This window comes from Macrobrachium nipponense, chromosome 2, assembly GCF_015104395.2.
Source record: "Macrobrachium nipponense isolate FS-2020 chromosome 2, ASM1510439v2, whole genome shotgun sequence".
Taxonomy (NCBI): domain Eukaryota; kingdom Metazoa; phylum Arthropoda; class Malacostraca; order Decapoda; family Palaemonidae; genus Macrobrachium; species Macrobrachium nipponense.
The window spans coordinates 121,115,706-121,128,035 of NC_087201.1; the positions used below are offsets into that span (position 1 = coordinate 121,115,706).

A 12,330-nucleotide genomic window follows, 5' to 3' on the forward strand; every position below is an offset into this window, starting at 1 on the left:
TGTGCCAGTAATTATCGATACGCTTAATGGAAGAGTCTACCGCAAAAGATCCCCCCCCCCCCCCACCCCCCCCCATCCCGGAATTAGCATGAACTATGAGGACCCCCTTTACTGACCGCAAGGGACAGATCTATGTCCAGATAGATGATATGGCGATGGGTTCCCCCTCTAGAAGCTGTTAGTTAATTTTTGCATGGGTACGAAATTAAAATGTCGTATGTATGTCTATGTATGTATGTATGTATGATGTATGTAATGTATGTTATGTATGTATGTATGTATGTATGTATATTATATAATATAGAATATAATATAGTATATCTATATATATAATATATATTAATATCTAAATATATATCCCAAAACCCTTACCTATATTTTAAATACATGGACGTTACCTTCGTCGACGTACAAAAAGCAGAGGATCTCACGCGGCTAGGATAAACCTTCGAAAACAAAACAACTCATTTCCAAGCGTAACAACGATTGAACAAACGCCCTTTCTTGAAATGTTACGCTCCCACTGCATAACCTGGCAATACACATACCATGAACTCGATACGGTGTTGCAAGTCCTCATGATCAACAGGTACAGTAAGTAAACAGATATTCAAAAGAGCTGTAAATAAATAATAGCCAAGACAACAACCCAGGGGTTGTTGTAATTGAAATACCGTGTTTTCAATTACAATTTATACATCAATTTACAAGTAGGAAGATTATGCCACGAGGAACATGAAGAACAAAAACATCAGACCACTGGATACAATACCTCTCTTTCAACCAACACCCAGTACAAGTAAATACTGCTCTACCAAATCCTTCATGGTAAACATGGGATGGCAAATACGAAAATATAAAAACAGAAATTTCCTGACTAAGAAAGCATCAGCCTGACCATGCAACCCGCAAATGATAATGACCCAAGAAAGTATGGTAACCAAGAACTTTTTCTCTTCCCCATATGCACCACTGAACCTGTGTTTTACGGGTTTCTCTATGAGCAAGAGCCTGTGCTGGCATACCTCCAGCTTAATCATAAACGACAACAACATAGCCGTGTTCCATCTTTGTAGGTTGGGCAGAGTAAGGAAGTTTACATCGACTTTACTACACCTACACACCGTCTTGGGACAAGATCCAGAGCTGGCTTTCAGGAACTCAATCTAAACAAGGCCCCTCCCCTCCCCTTCCCCAACCCAACGGTCTCGTTCGTCTTTCGTTATCTCTGCTTGCTGGAAAACGTTCCGAAAAGCGTCCTACCAGAAATATAAACATGGTAAAACTGGAATATGACACTGAATTACTATGGAATGAGATGGAACATAAACTTTCGGCCAGAGGCAAGCGCTGGGACCTATAAAGTCATTTAGCGCTGAAAGGGAAATTGGCAATAAAAAGGTTTGAAAGGTGTAGCAGGAGCACAACCTCGCAGAAGCACTATGAATCTATTTTTAAGAGAGTGGAAAGTAAGAGGGAGGAACGGGAATAAGAACGGAGGAATAGTAAAAGGAAATAATAAAAGGTATAGTGATGTTAGGGGTCGGAAGGACGCTGCAAAGACTCTCCCATGGCTGCCTTGAAAGGGGCTCTCATTTCTTAAAAGGAATATAAACATCAGGTGAAATGGCAATAAAAATATGAATGTTAATATAGATCCTATGGCAAATAAAGGCATTGATTTTTATGCTCATTTGTTAGTTATGTCTTTTAAGAATGTTAATTCACTCAATATATGCTGGACAAATAATGCAAGTTTCATCCCTTCCTTGGAGTTTTATAGAATTCGTTACTCGATGAGGGAAACAAATTTAGAAAAATGGGAAAAACTTATGAAAATAACTCTGGTATTGTAACAATACTGTTTTAATGAAAAATATTTAGCAGAAGCCCTCTACTCTTACCCTTATTATCATTATATCATTATTATTATCATTAAGTAAAATAGCGTTGCCAGATAGGCAATTCTCTTTCAGTGCCACGAATGAACTGAACCTTTAGCTTGCGAGGCAAAATGAAACTAGAATAATATGTTCATGAGAGCTGCCTCCCTTTTTTATGGGTGGCACAAGATGGTGAAATTTTCCACCAAATGCCTTATTTCATTAGATGGGGGCGTGTTTACAAGCAACGCGCCCCAATCCCTCCTGCTCCAAAGTTTGCGGTGCAGCTCTTAAAGAATTGTTTCACGAGAAGGTTCTATCATTTTCAAAACTATTCCTTAACACGCTCCATGTCGATTTCACACATGTCAAATGTTATAACAAATAAGAGTGTCAATTGTTTCAAGTTAACTCAATACATAATAACTAGATCATCTTGATCATCCTTTCTAACAAGAGATTGAGTTGCGCTTGAGATTCGCGTAGCCAGACGAGTTTAAAAATACTTCACACCTTTCAGGCACGCACGTGTAAACAATCATGCTATCAGCCTTTTTTTTTCCTGAATCATGGCTTTATATAGACAAGTCTTTCAGAGCTTCTTCATCAATAGTTATGAAGAAACCACCATGAAATCATCAGACCAAGTTAAATTGAAACGTGTAGTGTTATGATAAAAGATTAAATCAATAAGTAGTTCCACTTGTTAAGCAGTTCTTCAGGTATTGAGGAGACTTAAAGAAGAAAATAATAACAAAGTATAGTAGAAAATAATAATATCCAGTAACAAGAATTTCACCATGATATTCCGGTGTTCGTTTTATGCCCAATTTGAAGCTGATATATGCAAATTTGTAACAGCTTTCTTTCTTTTCGTGGGATTCACTGGCTGTCATTGCCGTAATCCCCTGAGCATACGTAAACATAAAAAGGAACTCTGGGTACATATAAACATTCAGAGTATTAAAGGAAATTTTGTCACTAATCATCCACACAATCCATCATTACAGCGTATCCCCACGTTTGTTAAGAGCGTTAATAAAGTAACAACGAAAAAGTTATAGGAATTTTATAAAGCAGCAGCAGAGAGAGAGGAGACGAGAGGGAGAGAGAGAGAGAGAGAGAGAGAGAGAGGAGAGAGAGAGAGAGAGGTGGCGGTGGGGGGTGGGGGATGGGGCCGCTGCTGTAACACATGGTCACTCACTCAACTGAACTCAGAAATGTTTGAATAGAGGGCGTTCGTAATCTGAAAATCAAAACACCATATTCGAAAGCCTGGTTCAATTATGATACAAAGAAAAAAGGAAAACTTTAATGTCCACAGTGCACTGCAAGAGGAACACTGACAGCACTAACGGACCCGCCCCCTACGGGGAAGAGATATCGTTTTAGAAACCTAGACGCCTCTTAGATTTTAGTTTAAGGAATTATCATAATCACTTTCCTTCACATTTATATGGTCCTCAAAGCTAAGACAAATGCACATCATATAACAGAGCAACAGATTTTGCAAAAGTTATGGTGTTATTTGATTTCTTTTCACATTTATTAAAACCTATAACACGCTCAGCAAAATGACGTTATGTGACTATCATACAGTACAACATTCTATAAAACCTCAAAACATGCTAAAGCTTTTTGTTTCACGTAAATTTTATTACAGTATTAAGGGTCCCTTACAAGTATCGGAATAATTAAATTACATTTTGTCCTTGTATGGTACAGAGGTTGTATTCTATTACATCAAGATATCGATATTCTGCATAGCTATTACAACGAAAATCATACGAGACATATCGCGAAAAATACGCGTTTTCTTGGTCTGCGGCTCCTGAGTAGCATATGAAATCGTGTGATATATTCATCTAAAATAAATTCCTTCACTGCTCGAACGCACAATATCAACTTTCATTTTCCCCTTCAGCATCATTTCATACAGGAACAACATGCGACATATCTTCTATACATTTGCAAGAACATTGTCGGAATACAATACTGTGTTAAGACATCTCATAACATTGCAACCCAGTGAGCTATTATTCATTTCTGCGTCACGCAATATTAATCAGAATTCAGAGACCGGAAAAAAAAAGGTGTTGAATTTCACGACAGCTGTCACTCGAAGCAGGGGGATAAATACATGAATATCTTACTAACGGAGTAGCACACATATTAACAAGTCGAATATATTGATGATAGAGATTTTGTAATAAAACTGCTTTGTAAATTGGGAAGTAGAAAATAGATAGATAGAACATAGGATTTAGGCCAAAGGTCTAGGGTTGGGACCCATGAGGTCATTCAGCACTGAAAACCTCGCAGTTGCACTATGAATCAATTGTTAGGAGAGAGTGGAAAGTAAGACTGAACAAAGAATATGAACGGAGGTACAACAAATGGAAAGAAAGGGGTTGCAGGTAGGGGCCGAAGAAACGTTGCAAAGAACCTAAAGTAATGCCTACGGTGTACTGCATGATGCACTCTCCCCCTAGGGGGAAGTAGATTATAATATCGTTTATTATACGACAATAGGTGCTATTATTAGCCGGGGCAATAATCGAGATGGTGAAGGTAATAAAAGCATTATCGTCATTGAGCTTCATAACCCTCAAAATCAATGCCAACATTGCAAGGGGTTCCGTCCTATGTGTGCGTTAAGGAATATGACAACAGTATGTAAATACAGATCAGTCACCTCAAAAGGTCCTACGTGTTATGCTCTGCTATAAATTTCCAAGCAGTAAGACTATCATAAAATACTAAAATCTGTTAATTTACAAGTCATCTCAACAAAAAAATTAACTGAGATTTTCACGGTATGAAAGGCGTCTTTAGAAAACACCACAGAGAGAGAGAGAGAGAGAGAGAGAGAGAGAGAGAGAGAGAGAGAGAGAGAGAGGAAAACATAATATTAATTCCTGGCATATACCACAACTCATCGCCTCTTAATTAAGCCTTCAAGAGTTTAGAAAAGTTTGAAGCCGATCAACATTCTTTCTTAGCCCCTCCTTCACCTCCCATTTTCTCTTAACGTTTACTTCATTCCCCACCTGTTTTTCATCTCGCCTTTCCCCCACAATATGCTTCCAAGGTTCTTCGTTGTTGTATCTCTGGTAAATATCTCCCCTCTTGCTTACTTCATGATAAACCACGAAGAATCCGAAGTGAAGGATTGGTTGAAACACTTCCCCTGCATAAACATATGACAGGCGGTGTAAATTCCTCTCACTATCTTCAGGGCATCTCATAACGTATCATCTCTTCATGTATAATAATAATAATCATCATCATCATCATCATCATCATCATCATCATCATCACTATTATAATTATTTCCATTATGATTATCATTAATAATATTATCATTATTATTTAGTTGTCAATAGTTCTATAGTTATTGAAGAAATCAAGATATGGAAATTACGCCAAGCATCTGCAATTTCATCAGTTTTTTAGGAAACCATGATAACAGGAAAATAAAAACTTATCCTTAAATACGAAAACAACCGACGGACGATATTACTTTTTATTGGCAATGAACAAATATTATACAGAATCTTCATGAAAATACAAAAACTGATAGAATCAAGTTTCCACCTCCTCAGAAAGAAAAAAAAAAACCTCTGCGTTCAAAGCCAAAGATTAAAACCACCTCCATCCAGGTAAGGCAATAAATATTTAATATTCCACAAAACACCTGCAGTCACACACGGGAAAAATCAAAAATTCTGAGAAACAGGAATAGGAGCCTTTTATCCAAAACACGTCTGAGATTTCGAGAGTCTGAAGGAAATTTTGCTTTTCTTCTAGGAATTCAATTCTTAAATTCTTTTACAAACACAATGCATGCATTAGGAGAGAGAGAGAGAGAGAGAGAGAGAGAGAGAGAGAGAGAGAGAGAGAGACTTGCCTTGTCTCATAAGAACAATGAAATAACAAACGAAATAGTCAAATGTCACCATACTTGTCAATGAGTAATACTGCACTGGATTCATTTTAAGACCCGGAAAATGAAGGACTTTTGCTTGTACCCTCAGCCAGATCTTGCAGAAATCTCTTTTTGCTCTTTCATTGCCTCAAGACCTCATTATTTTCTGGAGACACAGACAAACACGTAAATAATGACAGAAAACGTCTGGAACCTCCTCTTTCCCATCGCCCTATTTTTAAAAGCATCGGCAAAGCTTGAAATGAGCCATTGCCAAGAGACTTCCTGTTTGTTTGTCCATGCTTGTGTATGGTACTTAAGCTATATCTGTGGATAAACGTAGTATACCTATCTATCTATATTCCTCTTAATACATACATACAAACATATCTATATCTATATCTATACATATATATATATATATATATATATATATATATATATATATATTATATATATATAATGTACTTATGAATGTGTGTGCTTATAACAAATATATACACACATATATTGATGGGGCGAAAATGTGGTTAAGTTGAGATGTAAAAAGAGATGCTATAATGGAAGTGAACCAAGTGTTGGAGCTTGTGTAAGGTTGTGTGTAAAAGTGAGGACTAGACTGAAGTGTGCTGTACTTCCAAAACTGTTTGCTATTTGAACGGAGGAAGAGAAGCGATAAGTCACAGAGAGCGCAGTAGCTGCAAATGCTAAGTTACGGATAAAGCAGAAAGTGAATGAAGAGTTCGTAGATGATACAGAACTGATCTGGGATAGTAAAGAGAAACAAATTAAAAGAGCTTAAAAATGTTTGCTATAGGTGATATATGAGTTTGCTATAGGTGATATATGAATCAAGAATGGAGAAGTGAACGTTATTATGAAGGCAGCAAGAATGAAAAAAGTAGATTCTCATATGTCTTATATGTTGTTAGTAGTCACTATTTCGGATGATGGTGAGATAAGATGGGATGGAGTGGTTTGGATATTTGAAGGTAATGTTGAACCAAACCTCCTCTATGAAAGTGGAGAAGAGATGGGGAATGTGAACGTATGAAAAAGGGTGGAAGCTGTAGAGATGAATTATTTACCCAATATTTGCGGTATAAGAATAAATGCAATCGACAGAAATGTGGTGATATGTATGAGTGGAGAGAGGGTAGTTGTTAGGTGAGCTGATTGATCAGAGTATTCTGAGATGGTTCAATTGCGGGAAGGAAAAGGAAAAGGCCTTGGAAGGGGCGCTTAGATACTACTGGTAATCGAGGTATTACTGAAAGGAGGGGCCCTCAACATCTAAGAAGCGAGAGAATGAATATCATGAGAAACTCTATAAACAACAAATAACAATCAAGTAGAAAATACCACAGCAGAGTAAACGACGTCGGTATTTCCTCCGCAAAAAGGAAAAAAAAAAAAGCCACACGCCAATTTCCGCCAAGGGATTATTTCTAATTTCGTCCCGCGCTCTCTCGTGTTTATTTGGAAACTTGTAGTAATCGGCAGCGTCTCTTTTGAATCCAACAATAGCACTTCCCCTTTGCCACGAACATGAATACAATGTTTCATGCACCAACCGTTCTACCTTTGTTTACACAGCCTACACGAGGAACCCATTCAAAGAGTCCAACTGTCAAATTCCACTCGGGCATCTATCCGGTCTTTGCCTTAACATATAAAGCAACAACAACATTTTTACACCGTATTTAGCGCGTCGGACACTTGATTCTGTCAGTGCTATATCAAAGCAAATGTATTATATTATCTATATCAAAGCAAATGTGTTGTATTACTGATATCTCAGGGAATATTTTACTTAGTTTGACACATAGAGTATATGCTTGTGAAAGCAAGTTCTATTATTTGCACGGCTAAGCCAGCATGCGCAATATAGTCTAAAAAATATATACTGCGTTAAATCCTGCATTGGTGTGTGAAAGATCCTTCAAAAAAAAAAAAAATTGAGCCCAGGAAATGCACATGAGGCTTGATCTGCGATAAAAGACATGTTTTCTTTGCAGACACACAAACAGGACTACTGGGAGGATGTAAGCCGGCTTGGCTTTCTGGACTGCAACAGGTTTCCTCTTTACGAGGAAACCTGAATTTATTACAAGAAATAGTTCACGGACACGGGAAAAACAAAATATTCTCGATATATGATACTGAGAGAGAGAGAGAGAGAGAAATTTCTGCTCTTTGGGGTTTCATCATAATATGCATTCTTCCCCCAAAAGACCCCATTGCTTTCCAGATTAAATTCCCTCCACCACCACCACTGTCTCCACCACCATCCCCAACAGGCCATTTTTAATTCTTCTCAAGGTATCTCTTTATCCGTTCCTCAAATCTTATGATTGCAATTTCTTACCTTCCTTGATGATCTTGTTTACTTTCCTCCACTGAGAGAGAGAGAGAGAGTGGCACAGGCACCTTGAAATTGATTTATTTTCAGGCCTATAATGAAGTTTTTTTTAACAACATTTTTGTCGTATGCAAACACTTCCCTATGTTTTAATCCTCTTTATCACACCTTTACCAGCAGACTGTTAAGATGAAAAGTTTTAACCTACCTTCTTCCATCTTGGTTTGACAACCACGATTCACTTCCGCAAAGAAGAGATGGTTCCTCAATTCCTCCAAACACATTTCACAAATTTTGATTGACATCCCTCTCCTGTTTCACAACTGATGCCGAGTTCCAGATCACTCTTTCAAGATACCTTTCCTGAATCCACTCATCTATTATTCAACCCCTCTCTCATTTCACACCTTTCGTAATATTCACACCTGTTACAAGTTAACCACTTTCATTCTTCAGCTATCCTAATTTGCATGTTTTACTCCATCTTCCGGGTTTCTTTTACCCTCCAAGTCTTACTCTTCCAAATTTATTCTTTCACAATCACATTCAAACTATTTCATCAGATTCTGCATCTCACCTTCTTTATCATCATGCATTTTCCCATATTCTTTCACTCACGCCACGCAATTTTATACCAACCTCTCCTACTCACTGGATGTTTCTGTCTTTGTTGAAGTATGCAGATGACAGATACGAGGCAGAACTGAATGATGCAGGAGCTAGGTGGGAGGGTGGGGGGGGGGGGGGGGGGGGGGGGCTGGGGGAGGGGGGGGGGGGGGGCTTTATGTAAATTTGATTATGGGCGTAGTGTTGCCCATACAGGATAAGGATGATAAGGAATATTATAGATAAGAAAGGATGTAGGGGTTGAACGGAAAAGGGTTCGGGCTGCAGTGGTAAGAACGTCAATGAATGACGATAAGAGGCAGGAATAGTTCCAAAGAATGGCTGAAGAGCATAGTTGTCTTCCATCAAAAGATGGGGGAATATGAGCAAATTGCTGAGGCATTATATCGCTCAGTATACCTAGAAAGGGTTATGAATGTTTTACCTAAGAAGTGAGTGTATGTATGTATGTATGTATGTATGTATGTATATACATATATATTATATATATATATATATATATATATATATATATATATATATATAAAGGTTTTTTGCCACGAAGGAAAAAATGAAAAAGCGAGATAGCCTAGTACTTTCGGTCCTGTTCGGACCCTTTACTAAAGCAAACTGATTTTACAGAGGACAACATAGTCAAAAGAAGGCTTAATATCCAAACTGACACTACAAGATTAGCAATAAGGGCGATTTCACTCTACAGAAAGGAGGAAACGCCTGAGGGTAGCCACACCTTGGGGGACACACGCAGTAAACAAGTTATTCTTCCAGAAAACAGTACATTTTGAAAAAAAACACGGAAGCATATACAATTTAATATCATGAAATTTACACAAATTTTCCCAAAAAATTATTATTAATGAAAAGACGAAAGAAAATATAAATATATATATCGAGCAATAGAAAGAGGGAGAGAGAATATCGAACCAGAGAGAGAGAGAGAAAGAGAGAGAGAAATAATAACTATATACATGTGGGACTAATTTATTAGTAGTTAATTTATTTTAAGGTCCTTCATAAACATCTTACAAATAAATGGGTCCAAATGGTACATTCCCAGACTAAGATTTAGGTTGTTTTTATTAGTGATTTGTATAATTGCCGATTCCAGTAAATTTCTTGAAACATAATCATTAGATCTAGCAATTACCGAGGTATCACCCCAATTAATACAATGAGATTTTTCACTTAGATGGATAAACAGTGCATTTGAAGTCTGGGCTGTTCTAACTGAATACATATGCTGATTAATACGTACACATAAATTTTTACTTGACTGACCAACGTAAAAAGATGGGCAATCCTTACAAGGAATTTTGTAAATGATGTTATTTGTAACGGGACTATTCTTAATTAGCATATCTTTAATGGTATTGTTATAAGAGAGCACTACATTAACATTAAACGATTTAAATATTGATTTTATGGTTTCAAATCCACGAAAGTAAGGTAAGCTAAGTACATTTTTAGGCATTTCTTTTTCATTAATAGCAACCCTATAAAACTTTTTGTGAGCTTTTTGATAACATAGATCAATTAAATGAGGTGGGTAGCAGAGATCGTTTCCTATCTTTTTTATGTATTCTATTTCTTGGTCAAGATATTGTGGACTCGTGATACGCAAAGCGCGTAGGAACATAGAAGAAAAAATTGAAATTTTAATATTTGTGGGTTTTCTTTAAATACTGAATTTGCATTGGAAAGATTCTCTATGTATTAATACATCTAGGAAAGGGATGACATTGTTATTTTCCGAGTTCGAGGGTGATTTGTAAGGTCAGAATCGATATAAACTTATAGCGTCTCTGTTGGCTGAATTGATAGCGTCACTGTCTGTCCTGATTTCGTTCCCGTCCACTTGGAAGGTGGTTCGATCCCATGTGGGGACGAAACTTATCATCAACTAAAAAACCTTTTCCCCTTCGGTACATATATGAAAAAAAAATAAAAATATATCGATTATTCGAGGGTTAGAACGCGAATTTAGAATTTATTGAAGGACATTTGTAGCTCGAATGATATGTTAAATGAATCACTCGTTCGATTGTGATTATTATTCATATATATATATATAGATATATATATATATATATATATATATATATATATATATTATCTATATCTCATATCAATATCTTTTATATATATATATATATATATATATATATATCTATATATATATATATATATATATATATATCGAGCTACAATGTCCTTTAATATCTAATTCGCTCTACCTCGGAATTAATATATTTTCATATATACTTAACCCGAAGGGGTAATTTTTTCCGAATTAGATATTAAAGGACATTGTAGCTCGATATATGTATATGAATCACGGTAATGTGATATGACTTATATATATATATATATATATATATATATATATATATATATATATATATATATATATATATATATATATAGTCTTCAAAACCGTAGCATAAGAAGAATGCTAAGGAAAGTTTGGCTCTTGGAATATGAGGCAGTATGTCAAGTCCTCTGCTGGCCGCGTCCCTTGATGCTCTTGCCATTTTATTGGGGGCGAGACAGGATGATGATGGAGGTATTCCCTAACGTAATTTGTTCCACAGTGCATGGAAAGCAAATGAAGTTATAAGCAACATATGAAGCTACCCTGTCCTGGGATATGCCCTCTTGAGGAGAGAAAGAAAAAATAATTCTTTGCACAGAATTATTCTTATGACAAAATACACTACCATCATGATATTGACACACATCTACAACTAAAAGAAAATGAAAGCAAATAAAATATAGTCACTCATTGCGCTTAAAGAATTATTGTGTATCATGGAGGAAAATAGGATCCAGATTTTAAGTGTTCATTTAAAGTTCGCCAAAATTACGGATTCACTGACAAAAGATCATAGGCATCAAAGATGATTAGATAGGATCATTTACAAATCAATGACTAATGAGCTGATAAACATCTGTATATTGATTTGTTGGGGTCACATTCACCACTCAGAGTAGTCTAAGAAACTTGGGTATTCAGTGAAGATAATATTAATCACTAAAGTACTATAGCCAGACCTCCAGGAGTCACGAAAGAAAGGGAAATCCCGGAAAATGGCAGATATCATGAAAACTAACTTGAAACTCACGAAAAACTGAAAACGGAGGCTTCTACTTCTTGTCTCCAGTAAAGTTTTCCCCCAAATTGCTGCCAATTATATTTCTTTTTCGTTCAACGAATATTGTTGTGGATGGCTCATTAAGCTCGTTATGTATCCTGACTACCCTGCAGACCAGGTTTTATCACCTAGAGTACTGGCTTGTCTAAATAATATGAATTTTAAGGCATATCCTATATTAAATGGCAGTAAAGACTCAAAAGAAGGATAGTATTAGAACTCTTTTTAATTTCATATTTACTTCTGCAATTCTAAGCATTGCTGTCTAATAAAATAAAAGTCTTTAGTTAAAACAACAGCGAGGAAAGTTCATTTGCCTTTCACAAACTAACTATGGATACATTATGTGCATCACAGGACCATATGATTTCTGAGATA

General features: G+C 36.4%; 1 protein-coding gene across 1 annotated transcript in view; it reads right to left on the minus strand.

Moving 5' to 3' along the window:
• The window catches only part of LOC135220952 (cGMP-dependent protein kinase, isozyme 1-like), a 490,937-nt gene that overhangs the window by 274,763 nt on the left and 203,844 nt on the right, over positions 1-12,330 (minus strand). The window lies entirely within an intron of this gene.